Source organism: Ursus americanus, chromosome 1 (assembly GCF_024610735.1).
Source record: "Ursus americanus isolate L20-20 chromosome 1, mUrsAme1.1.p, whole genome shotgun sequence".
NCBI lineage: Eukaryota > Metazoa > Chordata > Mammalia > Carnivora > Ursidae > Ursus > Ursus americanus.
In genome coordinates, this window is record NC_142127.1 from 88,323,438 (window position 1) to 88,344,899 (window position 21,462).

Consider the following 21,462-nt stretch of genomic DNA (forward strand, 5'->3'; position numbering starts at 1 on the left):
TCAAGGGACAACACCATAAAGAATAGAGTTGATCTGAAGCATTTAGAAGGCAGAAACAGACTGACTGTGGGTCACACCAAGGCACATGCTTGTGGAGTATACGCCGACCACAGAGCGCAAACATTGAGCCATTATAGAAATATACCACATCTGTATTTATGTATATAGCTATAGATGGGTGCGTAGATAGATATAGCTTACTGTTATATATAATAATCCAGAGGAAAGTCTGGAACTTAGTTCCAACATTGACACCAGTGACAATCATTAGCAAACTCCATGAATTGGAGCCATGTTTATATGATTCCTGATAATTATAATCACATATTTGTTTGAATTGAGTTCTCAGAGTTTATTATGCTTATTACTCCCTTCTAGAGTGTGAAGTTAGGTTTCGAAAGCCCTTGTTAAGCTCCGGTCCATTTATTATTTTTGTTTCTTTGATTCCCTACTGACTATTCCCTATTTTTACCCTTTCGAGTGTAGACCTAGTGCATCCATGGAGAGAGTGCCTGAAAGCAGGAGAGGAGGGCTGAAAGCAGATAGAAGAGGAACAGAAAGTTACCACACCATTCTTTCTTAAAACAGGAAATTAAAACTAGAAAGGAATAGAGAGAGAGAGAGAGTGTGTGTGTGTGTGTGTGTGTGCACAAAAGAGAGAAGAAAATCCAAGATCAGGAAGCCCTGATCCCCCTCCCTCCGCCTCTCTGGCCTTGGAGACTCTGTCTGAAATACAGCTGGCATTTATTTCTTATACACCGAGCTTCCTGACCTTGGCCGGTACCCAGGTTTAAACTGCATCTATGGCATCCAAATAGCTAATTTGGAGTTGAGGAGGAGGAGGAAGGCAGGTAGGAATTAAGGAATAGGAAGGAAAAAAATACCCAAAACTGCAAAAGTTAAATTTCCTGCCAGGTGGCTTCCAAATCGTCCAGCAGCTTTATTCAAGGCTTTGAAGTTGTGAGCCAGCAGTTACAGATCTGTAATATTTACCCTGCAGTCTCCAAAAACAAAAGTTGACTGTGTTCCTTGAAGTCAATCTCACCAGTATTTTGGGATGACAGATGGAGAGGTTGAACAAGAGTTACTGGATGACCTCAAACTCCTCCACTGTTCAGGAAGGTCTTATTTCATTTCAGCCTCTCCCATATATATATATATATATATATATATATATATATATATATATATATATATATTACATGTATGTCCTTTTAACTTTGCTCAATTGCCACCATCGAATCCTGCTCCTTAACCCAATCACCTGCTGCATTATTCATCAATTTGTCAAGTATGTCAAGAACACACCCTGAAACAGCAATAGCTAACTGAACTCTCTAGCCTGACTTCCTTTAAGCCAGTGGTTGACCTCCCGTTTATATGCATGGACTAAGCAAAAAAAAGAAAAAGGAAAAAATAAGAAAGAAAAAATAAAAAAAGGGTGGGGCCAATTCTGTAGATGAGGCAGGACCATTCTCAAGCTATGCACTGATCCAGGACAGACCTCTGGGGAGGGGAGATGGGTGATGAGTGAATGAAAAATTCTGAAACTAAAACATACTCAGGAAGAGAAAACTCTGTCCCAGCCCAGCCTTGACAGATGCTTGTCACTTACCGTTCTCCCTCCTGGTCACCCAACCTTCGTTGCCCCTCCAAATCAGACCATGTTTAGGATTCTATGACTGTCACCACCATCACAATCATTCAACAAATATGTATGGAGAACTTACCACATGCCAGGCACTGTTCCAGGCTTGAATTAAACAAAATCTTTGCCCTGTTGGAGCTTACACCTTACTGGAAAAGTTAGACGATAAGTAAGTAAGTAAATAAATAGATGGTGATCCAGGCTGTATTAGATGGTGATCTGTGTTGTGTGACATGGGGATCCGGGCTGTGTTAGATAGTGATCCCTGCTGAGCTACGTGGTCCTTCCTGCTGTGTTAGACGGTGATCTGTTGTGTTAGCACGCTATCCCTGTTGGCTTACGTGGTGACCCTTGCTGTGTTAGCCTGTGATCCCTGTTATGTTAGATGGTGACCCCTGTTGTGTTATCAGGGGATCCCTGTTATGTTCAACAAGGATCCCGGCTGTGTTAGATTGTGGTCCTGCTGTGTTAGAGGGTCATCTTTATTGTGTAAGGTGTGATTATATTGTGTTAGGTGGTGATGTCTGCTATGTTTGATGGCTATGAATGGGTGTATTCATCTCTGAATGAAAGTAAAGCACGATGAGCCGACCAGAGAAATCGGGGTATATGGGTGTTAGTTGTTCTGTGGTCAGAGACCTGAAAGAGATGAAGGAATAAAAAAGAAGCTGTATGGGAGAAGAGCATGCCAGCAGAACAGAGCCAAGGTCCTGTGGTAGGAGAAGAAAGACCAACTAGGCACATTGTTTGGACCAGGGAGGAGTTAGGCAGGAAATGAGAGAGAAGGAGAAAATGAGATAGAGCAAGAAGCTGCATGATGGAGGGCTTTAGGAGGCCTTTAGCTTTAACTCTGTGTGGGGTGGGAGCCGTTGGAGACTTTGGAGCAAACCCTAACACGATCTGCCTTCTGTCAGACGGAGATGCTGTGTTGAGAACAGACTATTTAAGGGGAAGAGCTGTAGCAACAGACAGGAGTCATTTTTCATCTGTCCAGGAAAGAGATAATGGTGGCTTGGACCAGAGTGATGATGGTGGAGGTCGAATTCTGGATGTGTTTTGAAGGTAGAGCCAACTGATATAATTGCTGATGGATTGGATGTGAAGAATAAGGGAAAATGAGATATCAGGGATGATGACTCCTAAGTTTTTGGCTTCAACAACTGGAAAGAGGGACTCTCAGTCCTCCTCTTGCCCCCATGTACTTTTGTTAATATCAATATTATAAAACTCTAGTAACAATGGTACATGTGTATATCTCTCCTGCCAGATGCTCTGACTTTTAACTTTCAAGTCTTACTATGCTGAAACTCTAATGAAAGTTATGAACTCTTGCCAATGAGGGGCAAACACACAAACAAATTCATACAAATATTTGCATTCAATGTCAAAGGTTTATTTATTTCCTGAAGCTCATCCATGGGTGCCCTGAGTGGCTCATGGATCCAAGATTTTAAAATGCAGGCACTGGATTTATTTATTCTCTTAATAAATTATTATTGAGCACCTAGGACTCTGAAGACTTTGAGGATGTGCTGTGACCACATCCTAGAATCCCTTCTCATGGAGATAGCAGTCTGATGTGGGAAAGATATGAGATGTTAGTAGGCAAATAAACAAGTAAATAATTATAACTTGTGTAAGAAGTTATGGAGAGAAAACAGAACGGAGTGACATACTCTGCTATTACAGGGTACAATAGAATAAGGCCTACTCGGGAAGCAGAGCCCAAGTATCATAATAAGAAGGAATTCAATACAAGAAGTATGTTGTACACACAATGGAAAGAGCAGAGGGCTATGAGAGCAGTCAGAGATTAGGAACACGGGAAGCCCTCTGCCACCCCCAGGCCTGGAGGGGAGTGGAAAGAGGTGATACTAGCAAAGCCCAGAAACTGGTACTGCCTGGAAGCTAAAATCGTAGAAGGGTCATTGCTCCATGGAAGTAAGAACTGGAAGTGAGGGCTGATCTACTGGGGATGCCAACTGACATAAAGGAAGAGAGAGAAAAATACCCTGGCTTCTACCGTCCCTCCAGTATGCTACTAGTGCCTCCCATTGGCCAAACCTAGCCAGAGCCCATTCCCTATGATTCAGAGTGGAATGGAAGTGAGCAGGGGGCAATCAGGTGGGTGACTAACATAGGAGGACCTACTCAGAAAAAGTGGTCAAGTATGGCCACTCTGAAAAATTGAAATTTAAGTTTAAACTAGTGAAATGAGATGACCATCAAGGGAGACATAGAAGGAGAGCATTCCTGGCAAAGAGAATGGAAGTTCCTGAGGTGTTAAGGAGCTCTGCCTTTTGGGGGGTGGCAGGGCCTCATCCAAAGCCTATCCGGCTGTTCCTGACTATCACATTCTTTAGATAATCAGAGTAGGAACTTAGCCACATGGCCCTGCCGCAACCATGTGCCAGGTGGCACACTGCAATGGAAGCAAGCCTCAGACCAAATTCCACCAGATGTTCAAATGTTTATTAGCACATAGAAAGACAGACATACAGCCTGCTCTGGTCTTCAGGGCACCCCACAACTGTCTTGTCTGAAATGTGAACTCTGAGGTAGAGGCAACAATGTTCTAACAGTAGGATGTGTTGTCAGGGCCATCCACTAAGTGGAGGCGCCCAATGCCAAAGGGAGGTTTGGACCAAGGATGTCACCCAGAGATGTTGGGTCTGCCAGGTTCTCACATTTTATTTATGTAAAGGTGGAGGTGTTATACAACCTTCCAGCCCAACATATATCTTGAAAACCACTTATTTCATCAATGAAACATTATTTTTAACATTACTTATGCTAATTAATATGCCTTTTAACACAGATTGAGAAATTGATATTTAAAGCACTTGCTGAGGCCATTTCTGGAGCGTGGACTCTTTATTAGGGTGATTGGAATATTATCTAATTCCCCCCTAGAGCGCAGATGGAAGCCAACCTGCACACTCAGTTAACAGGTACACCACACTGTTTCTACAGAAATGCAGTGAGATTTATTACAGACAATGCAGCCAAGGGGATGGGAGGTACCCAGCATGGCCAGGGTTTTGCTAGTGAAGAGAGGAGCAGAGTGAGATGAGGCTGCCGAGGTGGGAAGGGGCTAGACACCACAGGTGATCTTAGAGAGTTTGCATGTAACCCAGACGACATTGAAGGGCTTTCGGCAGGAAGGTAAAGAAATCTGATTTGGTCTTTAAGTGTTCTTGTTGGCTACTTTGTGAAGAATAGATTATGGAGGAGGGAAAGTGGAGCAGGAAAGTCTAGGAGCTCACATGGAGGTGATGGCGTCAATCCAGCCTGGTGGCAGTGCAGGTGGAGAGGAACGGAGAGGATGAGCCATAGTTTGAAGTTGAAAACACAGGAATAATGACTAGATGAGAGTGTGGGATGGTGGCAAGGGAGAGTTTGGAATCAAGGATGACCCTCTGATTTGGGTCAATGTCCCTGGTTGTGGTAAGGCAGATTTTAGTAAGATGGAAGAGACGAAGAGAGAAAAAGACTTGGTGGTGGAGCGGAAAAAGGAGGTAGAAGAAGGGTTCCATTGCATACTTAAAAGGAAGGAACATGAGCTTATCTTATTTATCTGTGTGGCCAGCAGCATGGCCTTGGTGGATGTCCAGTACATACACATATTTATACAAGCACTCCAATTCCACATGGTGGCCCAAACCATCAAAGATGGCATAAACCAACAACATAAGGCATTTTAGGCAGAAACAAACTCTTTTGAGTGGTGATGGTTTGGGCTTCAGTTGGCAGGGTGACACCATTAAGGAATTAAAATCCCATGAGCTCAAGTGATCAAGTTTGGAGTCTGGATAAGAAGATGCATCCCACTAATTCCCATGTCTCTGAGATGGCCTTCCCTTCCTCTTGCAGAGTCCATTATTGCGCCCGCTCTCTGCAAATCTGATAGATGACACCACTGCAAATGTTACTGTCCCTGCAGGTGGATGTGGCTAGGGTTTCCTTATCTGTAACATAAGGGACCCCAAAGATTTGAAAGGCTCCCTTCAGATCCATCTTCTCTTCTACAGTGATTTGCAAATGCCTTTGAGAGAGCCAGCAATGCAGCAACTGTGAGGACCTCTCTGGCGTGGCTTCATGAAACAGAGTGAATAGCAGCAGACTTCTGTGAATTTAACAGAAGTCGGAGAGAAGCAGAAAGAGACCTTGAGCTATGCATCATTTCCACAGAAGTAAGAAAGTCTTTTTCTTGTTATCGTTCAGAAAACATGATCCTCTCTTTTCTATATTTCTTCATATAACACAAAGGCAAGCAAAAATAGTACTCCATGGTTTACATAATTATGGAAGCACAGTAAGAGTTTTCAAGAAAGAAAAGCCTACTAAAAGCCTCAAAAGTAAATTAAAATTAAAAAAAACTATTCATTCTATGTCCCATAATTTAACAGCAGATTCCCCAGGGCTATTTGCATATTAAATTATATATAGTACCTTTTGCCTGGGCAGGGAAACAGATACAGCCCATTAGCAGAAAGAAAACTTTACTGTGAGCATATTATGCATATTCATGAAGTCCGAAATATTTATATGTTATTGCATTGCCCCACTAAATCACTAATCTAACCATAATGAAAATTGTGTCCAATTTGGCCCCGAGCCTCCTGGTAGCCAATGCAAAACAAAACACAGGATCAGCTATAAAATACCCATTATGGAAAAGAAAGAGGCATGCCATTTTGGAAGAACAACAATAAAACACATCCTTTATATAGCGTGAGGCTGCAGGGAGCAGTGAATACTCCATCAGTAGAGGCTTTGACACTCCATATGGCTCGGTTCTTCACTGAAAGTCAAGGGCATCATATTAAAACACAATTCAGTGAAGGGTTAGGGCAAAACAGACCTTGGGTGATGCTACTGTACCCAAGGATAAGGGCAAAAGATCTAGAACGTGCTGTCTAATATGGGGGTTCTGATCCCCGTGTGATTTGAAATACGACTGGTCTGAATGGAGATGGCCGTAAACCTGAAATACACACCAGATTCTGAAGACTTGATACAATCAAAAGAGGGAAAATAATCTCATCAACAATTATTATATGATATTAAATGATATTTGAGGTGCACCGGGTTAAATAAAATATATTATTAAAATTAATTTCATCTGACTGTTTATTTTAATGTTTACAAAAACATGGCTGCTGGAAAATTTAAAATCATATATGCGGCTCCCATTCATGTCTTGTGTTACATTACCATTGGATAGTGTTGCCCTAGAGGGATGATCCTGACGTTTCACCTTGGATGTGTTTCTTGTCTTCCCCGCCCATCATTCTCCTCATCTATAAACTGAGGAATGCTAATACCCACCTCCAAGAGCTAAGTCGACTGGCTCATATAAAATGTCTTACATAGTGCCTGATACGTTGCAGGGCCCAAGAAGAGTCTTCCTTCTCTACTTCACAGCCTGGAACCCTACCGTTGGGACTGAACGTGGGGAAATGGCAACATTCTGGCTCCTAAGACAGCCCTGCTAAAGGATCTGCCTGTGAGCTTCCATCCCTGAGGTCTGGGGGCTGTTTTCTCTGTCCTTAAGGAGCACAGTACACCATGATTTCAGTGCCTCAAGACAGATAACTCTGGCCCCTGTGGAGTAGCCAGCGTGATGACAGAGAGGGCCTGTTTATAGAAGAGAGGGGTCAAACACTACTCAAGGACTTTGTTTAAAATTCTTTTTGTAACCACACAGCTCTCTGTTTGGGTTTGCTGCTCTCATTAAATAAATATCTGGAGAGTCTTCAGGGATCATCCCAGATATGTGTGACCAGGGTTTTTAAGATGCTGAACCACACTCTTAAGACAAGCTCAGTGGATACCCCAGTCGGCTCTTTGGAGGCACGGAAGGATGGTCAGGAAGGGTCTGCAAGGAATGTGATCAAGTTCTTCCCAACCAGGCCAAGAGTAAATGACTCTTGTAAAGTTACATGCAAGATCCCTGCTGACAAGCACCTTACATTCATTTCTTATGGAGAGTGTTTACGTCAGTGAGAAGGCACAGGGAAAAAAAGGACCAAGACATGATGATCTGAGAACAGAATTAAAGGCGCAAGAACATCTTGTTATCTTGAAGTTTGCCCAAGACTCAGCTTCATGTTTTGAGTGAACATGTGCCAATTATTTATGATCAGCACAGAAACATAAATTTGTGTTTTGTTTTAATGAAATAATTTGAAGTGCTGGATGCAAGAGTATTTGGGGATCTAAATTTGACTCTCAGTAAATCTAAGTGCTTTCAACTCAAACATTCCCGAAGGGAGACTCAGAGATAGGAGAGCTAGGGGAAAACATGCATGGGGTAAAAGGACTCCTCTTTTTGAAATTAATGGACATTGAACCATGAGAGACTCTGGGAAACAAACTGAGGGCTTCAGAGGGGAGGGGGGTGGGGGAATGGGATAGGCCGGTGATAGGTAGTAAGGAGGGCACGTATTGCATGGTGCACTGGGTGTTATACGCAACTAATGAATCATGGAACTTTACATCAAAAACTAGGGATGTACTGTATGGTGACTAACATAATATAATAAAAAAATATTATTAAAAAAAACCCCAAAAAACAAAAAAATAAAGAGTAGTTTAAGCTTATGAAAAAAGTGAACAGAAAGTACTGAGAGTTCCCATATATTCCCTCCCTACCACGCAGTTTCCCCTCTTTCTGCATTACTGTGGCACATCTAACAATGGTATTACATTATTATTCCCTAAAACCATAGTTTATATCCGGGTTTAGTCTTCATATGGTACATTCTATGGGTTTCAACAAATCCGCAATGTTGTACACTCACCATTCCCGTAGCGTACAGAATATTTTCACTGTCCTAAAAGTTCCCTGTGCTCCACATATTTATACTGCCCTCCCCCGTACCCCCAAACCACTGTGCTTTTTACCGTCTCTATAGTTTCGCCTTTTTCAGAACATCGTATAGTCAGCAGCATATGCTCGGCAGCTTTTCAGACCGGTCTCTTTCACTTAACCACGTGCGTGGAAGGCTCCTTGAGGAGGACTCTTTCTGAAAACGTTAAGAAAAGAGTGCCTTTCAAGAGAGATGCGGAGAATGAGAACAGATAAAAGACACATTTTAGGCTGAGCTGTTGTTTTTGGCACCCAGTAGCTGAGGTACAAAGGACAAAGTCACTGTGGAGGAGGAAATCCCAAGATAAAAGGAGTAACGCACGCATGTGGTAAAGGGCAGGGGCGCAAAGAAACACACACGCCATGGGAGGGCAGGGCAGGGGGCCGAGAGCAGCTTGAGTTTGTCCGCAAAAACTAACTTGATGGCTGAGCCCTAAAATGAAGTGGTTTTGGTCCATTTCCTCCCTGGTAGAGAATACAACTCAATGTTCCCCCAGGAGGACAGACGCCATTTGTTTTGGGGACAGGAATATGATACGACATCATTTAGATCTAGTATCCCATTCCATTCCATATTATCCCATTATGTTGTTTTGTTCTTGTCTAGTTTAATTCAATTTCCAATCATTGTTTCAAAAATATAACTTGACTCTATAATGGGTCAAACTGATTATTTTTATGGACAGTTTTTTTGTTCATTGCTATCCTTTTTAGAGCCATATATTCTAGACACTTCTTTAGGGTCCTCACTATAACACAGGGGAATGTGTCTTTATTTTTTTAATTTAAATTCAATTATCCAACATATAGTACACCAGGGAATCTGTCTTAAAAAAAAAAAAATCCCAAAGCCACAAACCTGAAACAAGAACAGTTTATAAATATAGGGATGCATGTAAAAAAAAAAATTGAACAAAATTTAATTCAGAATTTTTTGTGTCAGAATCCTAATCAGGCCAATATCAATAGGAGGCATGAATGAAGGAGACCTCCTGGCTGGGGATTAGTGCGGCCTGTGAGTAGAAAGAGATGTGGGCTCAAGGACTGGACACCTGTTCTGCCACAAAGGATGTTCATCTCTGAAGATGGGGGTCCTTAGAGAAGCATCATCAGGTGAACAATGGCATCTCAATTCTTGTTCTGAATTTCCAAGGTAAATGGAGGACCCAGGAATCTCAGCTAACTGCTCCCAGCCTCTACTGCAGCCTTTGATGGCCTCTCCAGGAGACCTCACACTCTGTGTGGTCCTTCCTCAGGGAGCCAGCAGCATACACTCCGATCTCTCTGAACAACACACTCGGGCAGCCATGGACTGTAGGGGCAAATGTTTTCCAATATCAACCCTTTGGAGAAGTGTCAGATTTGGAGGACGAGGCAGGCCATCACACTAAGCATTACCAGGGAAATAAAAAATCCTGACAACATGAGAAAATAAAATTGATCAGAACTTACCTCAGGAAGAGGGTATATTAAGGCACCTGGGAGCAAGGAGGTAAGACCCTCCTTCCTCCCAGAGTTAGGCATAAGTAACCTTAATTTCTCCTAAGTAAGGAAGATAATTCTTCTGCTTACTTGCAGGTCTTTCCTTTGTTGAGTGGACTGCACTAGTTTGGGGCCAGAGTGGAATTACCAAGGGCAATAGAAAAGGAGCTGAGTGTCCCCAACTAGGGCCCCTTTCCCCACATACTCTCCCTCTCACCCCCCATCACTCAGTCTTCTCTTTTACATTAACTATGAACAAGGATTTGAAGGAATGCCATAGTACCCAACCATTCATTTTCCTGGGATTCCTAAATGTCTGTATGGCCCTGAGTGTAGTCAAGATGCAGCCGTCTGGAAGGCCACGCCATCTCATACAGGCCAGCAGCAGCGTGAATTCAACAAGTTTGCTTCTTGTTCCTCTGGAATTTTTCTCTTTCGTTCTTCCATAGCTGCCTGGCTAAACTCTATCTATCCTTTAAGATCCAGCTCAAATGCATCTCCTCCAGCAAGCCTTATCTGGAATTAATTCATCCCCTCCTTACATACTCAGAATTACTTGTATAGAGAAACAAAGAAAGGATTATAAGACTCTAGAGCAAAGTACAAAATGATGATATCTCTCACTCGAAGGTAAGTTCATGGACATCAGCAATGGCTTCCTTTTTGTCTTTATGTAGGACTCATTCCGGGTACCGCAGGCCACAGAGAGAAGATACTAAAGAAATGTTTTTGTACTCTCATTGCTGTTAGTTCAGGGCCTACCAAGATTGTCACCCATCCTCCAAGCTCACCCTGCAGGGGAGAAGACCTCTGTGATCTGCATCAGACTCTAGGAAGCCCAAGAGCGTGCCTACCACTGGACCACAGAGATGATGTCTGGCTAGCATTTATCTTTCTTCTAATAACAACACTCTGGTTTCCCTTTAGGGACTCTCTTACCAACTCTTACTCTAAGTGGTTCATACATGACTAAATCTACACCCCAGAAGTAGAAGTAGACACACGACCCAGACCTGCCCAGGATTTTATTCCCTTGGACAGAGTGTTCACTTCTGAGATGGCCACAAGACCCAAGCCACATCAAGGAGGTGAAATCTGGGGTTTTTGCTAGAACTCTTGGGGCAAAGGGGCCCAATTTCCAAGGTTCCTAAGCTCTGAAATGGGAGTGTGGGGCTGCCAATAGCCATTCTGTCGCCTCATGGCTGGAGCCTGCCTCAGAGTAATCCCAGCATGAGCAGGAGGAGAAAGCCCACAGAGAGTGCCAGGCAGATGTAGCCAGAAAAAATATAGGAGGCAATATGGGACATACCTGTACTAAAAAAAATAATTGTTTGCTATTTCCCTGAAATTCAACTTCCCCGAGTGTCCCGTATTTTTCTTTGCTCAATATGGCAACCCCAGCAGCAGGAAGCCTGGTCTTGGTGACAGCCTTTGGGTCTCTGCATTCATCTGCACCCCTGGACTTAGCTCTGTGAAGCATTACCTTCCTGTTTTTGCTTAAACTAGTTTGAGCTGGGTTTCTATCCACTTGCAACATAAAATTTCCTCCCTAATGTAGAAGTTCTGCCATCTCAATGACCAACAGTTCCCCTCTTCAAAAAAAAAAAAATTAAAATTAAAATTAAATACCCTTAGGAAAGAGGCATAGACCAGAGAGGTTAACAATAGGACAGGGCACTTTGCCAGCTGTTTGGGGCATGAAAGGTGCTCAGATTGGGTAATAATTGATGCCTGGGGGGAGTGGCAAATAAGCCAGGGACAAGGCTACATAGACTAGGCTGGAAATATTAGGGAGACCATAGGCTTCACCGGGCCAGGCTCAAAACAAAACTCTATCAGCAATGCAGCCAGCTCCATGCATGCCTGCTTCTGCTCCCCAAACAGCTCACCTGTAAAGGCTGCACTTCTCTCTGAACTTCCGGGCTATTTATAGGACACAAGAGCCGATTCAAATCTCCAACACAAGCCCCAAGTGATGGAAAGAAGCCAAAATGTTCTTGCAATTTGAGGGGGTAGGGGGAAGAAAGGGAGGGGGGAAAGAAGAAAGACTCCTTTCTAAACAGCCTCTGTCACTTGCCACCCCCACCTAGGGGAAGGACAAACCGAGGGCAGCCTGGGTGGGAGAGCAAACAGAAAAGTGTCTCTCTGGCACCTGGAAGCAAGCAATCTGATCCAAGGGCCCCAGAGACAGAGCTTGAGGACAAAGCTTTGCGGGGGTGGGGAGGGCAATGGCTTGCACAGATTCCAAAGCCTTCCCTGCCCTGCCCTGTCTCCAGGCGCCAGCATGTCATGTCCCTGCAAACAAACAGCATGGAGAAGGCTGCCAGGAGACATGACAAGGGTGTTCGTGACTTGAGGAGGATTCCACCAATCAGGTTGGGCAGGGCCATGGAAGATCTTCCTCTTCCTTACTTGGGTGCATTAGCCAGAGCTTAATTCAGCAACTTCTGTGCTGGGGTACGGGGCTGCTGGTCGTTTAAATTCACTTGATAATCATTTTCCTGGCTTTCCTGAAAAGCCTTTTGGAAAGCTAACTCAAAGCTGATATCCTGATCCCGTTTTGTGGGATCGCCCAGAAAACTGAGATGTGGGGCTTCTTAGAACACAGGGGACATCAGGGACGAAGAAGAAAGCTCTCTGCCTCTCCATCATCACTTCCGGGGCAGGGCCTTCCCATGTGCAGAGAGCAGCTCAGAGGCTTGCAAGTCAACACTGGGAAACCCTCTTCATAGCAATTCTCCACAGTTATTGCAACACAATCAAGTTGTTATTACTGCTTTCAACAACTAGAGGCTGTGCTGTCGGAGAGGATGCTGAACCGCCGCCATCAATAAAGAGGGCACCAAGGCTTCTGTCGATAGGGTGTTTCGTTCAAGTTGGGGCAAGTTCAGGAAATGTCACCATTTATTGTTGATTTTGGCATTCTGCATGGTCTGTACTTGTGCCGTCCTTTGACTTTTTCTTCAAACCAGTAGTAACATCTCGCTGGTTCCCTCATTAATTATTGAATTACAGAAACCCTTGGACATGTGTTCATTTTATAATGTCTAAGAGCTGCGGCTTTACCCTTTTGCAGTGGCACGGCTGAAGAGAAGCCCAAAATACAGAGCACCTCAGTGTTCCCAGACCCTCACCGTCAGGGCAGGTTTTCCTCAAAATGATGGAAAATGAAAGCTTTGTTTCTGCATCATGACAGAGTTATTTCTATGCCTCTGTCCTCTTAAAGGGAGCCCTGCTTCCCAGCCCTCCCATCCTCCTCCCATCCCCCCGCCAACCCGGTCAAACAACCCTCCTCTCTCCCCTGGCAAAATTAATTTTCTGTAAAAGCTGATACTCATCCTTATTTGAGGGTAACTGAGAGATGGGAGTAATATGTGTCCTCCTATACAGAGCTTTTCTAGCATGTTGCCTGGGAACAAAGACTTAAGCTTAAAGAGAAGAGTTTCTACAGGTGGCCATTTCTAGAACAAAATCTCAGATCATTTTGTGACCAAGAATAAAGGTTTTTCAGAGGCCCTGAAATTAGGCTTTGTCACTCTATCCAAGTTCTCTCTGCCCCTTCCCCTGAAAAAAAAAAAAAAAAAAAAAGATGTATTTTGTAGAATAACACACCAAATAGGCAGAACACGCTGTTTGCCTGGGGAGCAACTGCAATCTGGAGAATCACTCTGAAGCACAGGGTCCTTGCTGTTAGAAGAGTGTTATTTGAGGTATAGCCATCTACCTTAAACAAGTAATCCAACAAGAGACACACCGAATGCACACATTGTATATACATACAAATAAAAAGCCTGCCATGATGGATTGGGCCAGCGTATTGGATGTTGAGTGTGGAGAATGGGCAGAAGATAGCACCAACTTTCTGCTGCTACCCCCTCTGGAGGGAATATGCTGGGCCCACAAGAAGTCAGTCACCCACAGTTACCAGGTCTACCAAGCTCCATCTCTCCATCTGTTCCCTTCATCTCTCTGGAGCCAGGCCTCCCCCAACCCCAACACCCCAACCTTGTGTGGGGCAGTCAGGCCACAGGAAAGAGCCAAGAGTTCCTTCATCTGGGAGTCTGCCTCTGCAACTCTGAAGCTGGAGGGCTAGGGATGACCTGCCTTCCAGAATTCACCAGCCTAATCCTTCAAAAGACCCTGTGACTGAATGGCGGCCATGTGATTGGACCTTCACCTCTCCACTCTTTCCGCTCTCATACCTCAACTTCTAAATATGGACAAAGTTCGCCCTGCACTTCTGGAACACATGTGATTGTACAGTCATTTGAACGACACCACATGAAGATGATTTAGTTTCATTCCACCGGAGAGCAGAGAGCAGACCAACAGCTGCTTGATCAGACTGTTGTCAGAGCCAGAACTAGAACACAGAGTTGGAGGTGTTAAGAAGCGCATTCATCTGGGAAATCTCTGTCTCTAGTTCCTACCCTGTTCACCTCACTTCTAAATGAAATAATTTAGAACAATGTATATAAAAGTGTGAAAATAATAATATGTTATCAATAGGGATGTTTAAAGGATTTAAGTTCCCTGGTTAGCTTTCTATAAATAAAAGACCAACCCTAAATGTCCTCGTTGGCAACCCTGTCGGGACCCCTCTCACTCTTGAGAGCTTTTTCTGTATCTTCACTTAATAAACTTCTATCACTTTACTCACGAAAGAAAGAAAGAGAAAGAAAGAAAGAAAGAAAGAAAGAAAGAAAGAAAGAAAGAAAGAAAGAAAGAAAAGAAGGAAGGAAGGAAGGAAGGAAGGAAGGAAGGAAGGAAGGAAGGAAGGAAGGAAGGAAAAGAAAGAAAGAAAGAAAGAAAGAAAGAAAGAAAGAAAGAAAGAAAGAAAGAAAGAAAGAAAGAAAGAAAGAAAAGGAGAAAATAATAATATGGAACATCTATTATGCACAGGTCAAATGCTTTCCATGAATTGCCATAGCTAATCATTGAAGCTGAAGTTCAGAGAAGTTCAGGAATTTGCCCACAAAAACACAAGTCTGTCAAATTCTTAAGATCCTGGGAGTTTTTTTGCTTTTTTTTATTTTAATGTTTTTTTATTATATTATGTTAGTCACCATACAGTACATCCCTGGTTTCTGATGTAAAGTTCGATGATTCATTAGTTGCGTATAACACCCAGTGCACCATGCAATACGTGCCCTCCTTACTACCCAAAACCAGTCTATCCCATTCCCCCACCCCCTCCCCTCTGAAGCCCTCAGTTTGTTTCTCAGAGTCCATAGTCTCTCATGCTTCATTCCCCCTTCTGATTACCCCCCTTTCTTTATCCCTTTCTTCCCCTACCGATCTTCCTAGTTCTTATGTTCCATAGATGAGAGAAATCATATGATAATTGTCTTTCTCTGCTTGACTTATTTCACTTAGCATTATCTCCTCCAGTGCCGTCCATGTTGCAGCAAATGTTGAGAATTCGTTCTTTCTGATAGCTGAGTAATATTCCATTGTATATATGGACCACAACTTCTTAATCCAGTCATCTGTTGAAGGGCATCTTGGTTCCTTCCACGATTTAGCTATTGTGGGCAATGCTGCTATGAACATTGGGGTGCATATGGCCCTTCTCTTCACTACGTCTGAATCTTTGGGGTAAATACTCAGTAGTGCAATGGCTGGATCATAGGGTAGCTCAATTTTTAACTTTTTAAGGGATCTCCACACTGTTTTCCAGAGTGGCTGTACCAACTTGCATTCCCACCAACAATGTAGGAGTCAAGACCCTGTTTTAACACTGCAGCAGCACATCTCCAACCCATTTACTTGAGGTAGTCACTTGGATAGCTGATCGAATGTTCTCAGCTTTAGTCCTGGCCTCTCTCACTAAATATTTCTTTTCCTTCTTTTTTTTTTTCCCCAAGATTTTATTTATTTATTTATTTGAGAGAGAGGAAAAAAACCACACAAGTGGGAGGAGGGGCAGAGGGAGAAACAGACTCCCCTCTGAGCAGGGAGCCTGATGCAGGGCTCAATCCCAGGACCCCAGGATAATGACCGGAGCCCAAGGCAGAGGTTTAACTAACTGAGCCACCCAGGCGCCCCTCTCACTAAATAATTCTTAATGGAATTAAAGACAACTCTTCAGTGTCCCCACACAAACTCCTTCATAGGCCTCCACGCTCCAGAAAAAACAATTGCCAACAAAGAGTGAATGACCAAATGACAAGGTGGGTGGCATTGTATGAGTCAGAACAAACAAAGCTCTTGCCCAAAGGGTATTTTGAGTCCACTAGCTCTGATGCCTCTACACTCACTTCCTTTAAACACCACCCGTTTTATAGAATGTGTCAGTCTGCATAAATCCCACCAGTTCTGAGTCTTCATTTCCCAGCCAGGCCAGAACAGTGGGTGTTTAATTATTATGTTTATTACTTCCTGTATGTCAGCACTTTGATAGATGTTTTCAAATACATCAGCTCATATAATGCGTTAGTATAAATATGAAATATTAGCCCCATTCCACTGATATGAAAACTGAGCCCAGCAGCGTTCAAACCTTGGGAATTCTGTATTTCTGATCAGAGCCACTAATCAGAATGCAAAAGACAGTGCAAAATCTGGCTTCTTTTCCACCAGAACTAGGGGGTGTTAACAGGTATGTCTCAGTGGGTCACCAACCTATTTGACCTGAGTGCCCTTATGGTTTTAGAAGGAACGTTCCACATTATTGCGGTTCCCTGAGCAGGTCGCACAGCATTTCTCTCCAACAACAAGCTGATGTCACTTCTTTGGGTGATGCTTTGTGGTATATGATAGGGCTGTATCACGTATCTTTTAAGCATCTATTATTTCACTATGTAAGTCTTAGACTAAGAGGAATTTCAGGGGTCATTTAATAAAATAATAGCATGCATTGAATCTTTGTGGTTTGATAAGACTTCATTATTTCTAAGCACTTTTACAACATTAGAACATTTGATCTTCAACACTCATAGAAATGGTTACTACCAAAGATTTTTTTTAAAAGATTTTATTTATTTATTTGAGGGAAGGTGAATGAGAGAGAGAGAGAGCACAAAAGGGGGGAAGGGCAGAGGGAGAAGCAGACTCCCCACCGAGCAGGAAGCCTGATGCAGGATCATGACCTGAGGGGCACCTGGGTAGCGCAGTCATTAAGCGTCTGCCTTCGGCTCAGGGCGTGATCCCAACGTTCCGGGATGGAGTCCCACATTGGGCTCCTCCGCTGGGAGCCTGCTTCTTCCTCTCCCACTCCCCTGCTGTGTTCCCTCTCTCGCTGGCTGTCTCTCTGTCACATAAATAAATAAAATCTTTTAAAAAAAAAAAAAAGGATCATGACCTGAGCCAAAGTCAGACGTTTAACCCCCCGACCAAAGATTTTTGTTAGGATTCAATGGGAAAATGCACGAGCACGTAGCATGAGCCTTAAACATAATATATGCTTCATAAATATCACCTACTATTACTGTTAACTCTGAAAGTGGTAGTGTCCATTTCTTACCAACTCTCAATGATCTTCAGAGGATGGAGAATCCAGAGTTTCTTGACCACTTCCTTACCCCTCACTCCGTCCATCTCATATTTGCTTATATTGCTTGCTTGCTTCCAGATGATAAGTAAAACCCATGCTGTTATTCACCAGCATTCCCTAGTAAGACCTGTGCTGTGTTAGAATGAGAAAGCTGTCTCCAGCCCTGGAAATTGGGAAGGTCCAGTGTTGTCACAGTTGACAGATCTGAGAAATGGATAATAGAATACTGGTCCATCAGCTTTGGAATGTTCATTCAGCAGCTTTATAGAGTTGAATCACATTAGGCAGTGGGGTTGTCTGCTGGAACGGGTCTCAACTGGGAACCAGGAGTTTAAGTCTTCATCTTCATGTACGGAGCCAACGAAGATCGGAATCAGGCTGTTAGCCTTCCCCGTGTGAGTTCTTGCCTCTTCAAAATCACCTGCTTCTGCTACATTCACATACTTTAGAAAGATCCAATACATGGAGTTGGAACCGTTTTCGGGGGTATGGGCTTAAGACACTTATTCCCAGTTAGTTTAAATCCTTAGCTAGTCACAGGGTGAACAAGATCATGGATTAACTTTGGCTGTTAAACCCAAAAGAAGGTCAAGAATGTACTGGGAGCACAGGCTTGGAAGGCATTTGCTGCTAATATCCCTAGACAGTTGGGCGTTGATCAGGCAGTCTCTCCATCCTAAACACCACCAAGTCCAGTGGCCCCCAGCCTTTGAGGACCCAGGGCACATAGTAACAGACCTTCCTCAGGGTCTTCCCTCCTCCCATCCTCCTGATGGGATTCCAGGATGAACTCAACTGCAAAATGGGCCATCTGAGTCCAGAATGGAGATGATGGCTATTATGGTAGGGCGTTGGGACCCAATCCAACATAAATGTGTGGTGAGATAATTACTGAAATGAGACTTGATTTACACCAAGACTGTTTGCCTGTAGGTGTGGATGTGAGGTTACTTCTTAGTCCCAGGAAGTCAGAGCTTTACTGTTCACAAATCAAGATTGCTGCCAGGGAAACCCTGAGATAAGAGCCCAAAGCTAGTTAGGTATTTGGAGTTAGACGTGTATACAGCCTACAGGCAAATGATCCACTTCTCTATAGAGCAGGAGCACTGAGAGGAGGAACCACGTGCTAATGTTTTTCTCTCCCCCACACATACACATGCAGACATGTACATACCTGTCACCAAATCAAAGGGAATGTTAATATAAGAAACAAATACTAGTTTAAAGACCCTGGGGGGGAGGGAGGGGAGGACCGAGGCTAAATGAGATGGATGAGCCTAAAGGAGAACGTGGTCATTTTCCTGACTCACTACCAAAGGCCCATCCTGCCAACTGCGACATGACCGAGGACGTGCAGTGGAGTGAGTGCGATTGTATGCATGGTGTTGAGTTGAATTGTGCCCCGGGCCCAATGTCATGTGTAGAAGTCCTGACCTTCAATACCTCACTAGGTGACCTCACTTGGAGCATAGGGTCTTTACAGAGGCAATCAAGGTAAAGTGAGGTCATTGGGGTGGACCCTACTCCAGTATGACTGGTGCCCTTATGAAAAGAGGACATTTGGACAGAGAAGCTCATATAGAGGAAAGACAGTGTGAAGAGACATGGAAATCCGATGTCATCTACAAGCTAGGGAGAGAGGCTTGGAACAGATTCTGCCCTCGTGGCCCTCAGAAGGAACCAATCTTGCAGAGACCTTGATCTTGGAATTCTGGCCTACAGAACTGTGAGACCAACAATTTCTATTGTTTAAGCCACTCAGTCTATGGTACTTTGGTTTTGGCAGGCGTAGCTTAGATGGAAGTGGAAGTATCTTCCTAGCCTGCAGAAGCCAAGTTTCCTGGGAATTTAAAACATGGACAATCTCTTTATTCTGGTCTGAAGCAGAAGCTGCAAACACCAGAGCCTTGATTTGGTGAACAGGCCTCCACGACCAAGTTGAGCAGCATCGGTGCAGAAGGTTTCAAGACTTCCTCTTCCATTTCTTTCACCAATTTGCACTTCTCTCAGCCAGCAACATAAGTGAATAATGGCGTGCATACCACTGAAAGCTCTTATTCTTTCACCATAGACCTGTCATACGTTCACCTCATACAGATGTTTGAACTTTATTTTCTGACCAATTATGAACTCCCAACCGAAGTTCTCAACACAAAGAAATTTAGTGGTTCTCTGACCCCATCCTTTCATGAGATAGGTGAGGAAACAGGGACCCAGAGAGCAGAATCACCGAGCACAAAAGCTATTCGGCTTGTTGAGAGATCCTGGCCAGATGTCTTAATACAAGGTTTAATCCTATTCACCACATTGGTTTTCCTTCACGGAAACAATTTTTAGTATGGGAAATCTAGTGAAATTTCCCTTACTCTATATGGAGTTCCCCTCATTTACACCATCACCTCTTTGGTGGTTAAGGGAAAAGATGTCTTGCCCTAGATTGAAGAACTTTGAGATCATCTAACTCCTCTATAATATTTATGTCAAGTGGTTTGCCGGTCTATGATTAAACATTTTCAAAGACGAGAAACTTGCTATTTCTTTTCAGACAGCTCTAATGATGAAAGATTCCTTAAAACTGAACCAAAAACATGCCAGGTTCTAGAGGGCAGGGACTTTTTTTTTTTTTTTAAGTCATTTAGCTTGAACTGATGCCCAGGGCTTTTGGTCTGCCAAAGTCTCTGCGACAATTACAAGGGTGACATTGGTTCAGATGACACTTCCTTTCTCCTGGAGATCACCCCAAAGCAGAACTCCCTTCAGGGTGGTGGGGCTTGGTGCCCAGCTCAGAGGACACTAAAAATGCCCAGTCTTTTGAACAGTAAGATTTAAAAAGAGTGACAATGAGTAGTGATTCCAATTTCAAAGAATCCATAAAGCATCTAAGTTGAAAGGCTGGGATTCTACCACAAAGAGAAGCATAAACTTATTTGTGAGGAGCAAGTAAGGTGGCACTTAGGTCATAGTCATGGCCTGCTCAGGTCAGTTCATCCTTCATGCAGGAAGCTGCCTTTGCTCCTGGCCACTAGCCCATGAGTGAGTGTCATAGTAGAAGAGGAAGTGCAAGGCAGGACAATGGACCAAATGACCTTCTATAACTCTTGCACCCAGAGGATTCATTGTGGATACTATTCTCCCCATCCTTAACAAATAGCCATTGGTGGCCATGCATAGATGAGGTCCTAAGTACTTCAAGGGTACCTAGCTGGAAGTCAGGACATCTGGTTTTGAAGTCCCAGCTTTGTGAGCTTGGATGGATCTGTAAATTTCCATGGACATTGTATTTCTCATTGGCATAAATGAAAATGCCAAAGTTAGAAGGATAATTGAGCTCAAAGAACTCAGAATTCTATAGGGCTGCATGTCTGAAGATATCCACTTTCACCCACTCCAGCCCTTTCCCAGTCTGGGAAACTTCTGGTAGATGAGTTAGAGGAACTGGGTTGGAATAAAAGTTCTTCGCTAGGCAAAACTGATTTGGGCTGTTACTGTTAACTATAAATAACTGCCACCATATATTGAGTGATTACTAAAATGCCAAGCATGCTTATCTTATTTAAACCTCTGAAGTTTCTGTGAAGTAAGTAGCAATTGCCATTCCAGTGAGAAAACCAAGGTTTAAAGGAGCTAAGTAACTTTCCCACAATTACTAGCTGGTAAGTGTGGAGCCAGAATTATCATCTAGGCAGTGTGACTTCAAAGCTAAGTTGCTTACACTTTATAGCACACTTGTGCCATGTTGAAAAAAAAACTATACACACACACGCACACACATATACATATATATATATGTATTATATGTATGTATTTGAGTAGATCTATAAAATCCACATATACACATCCTTAAAAGCTGAGAGAAATAATAATGTATTTACAAATAAATTGTGTATATCTATATATATACATATATGATCTTATATGATATATATAATCTTCCTGTTCAGCAAGAATTTGCTTTGTGGAATG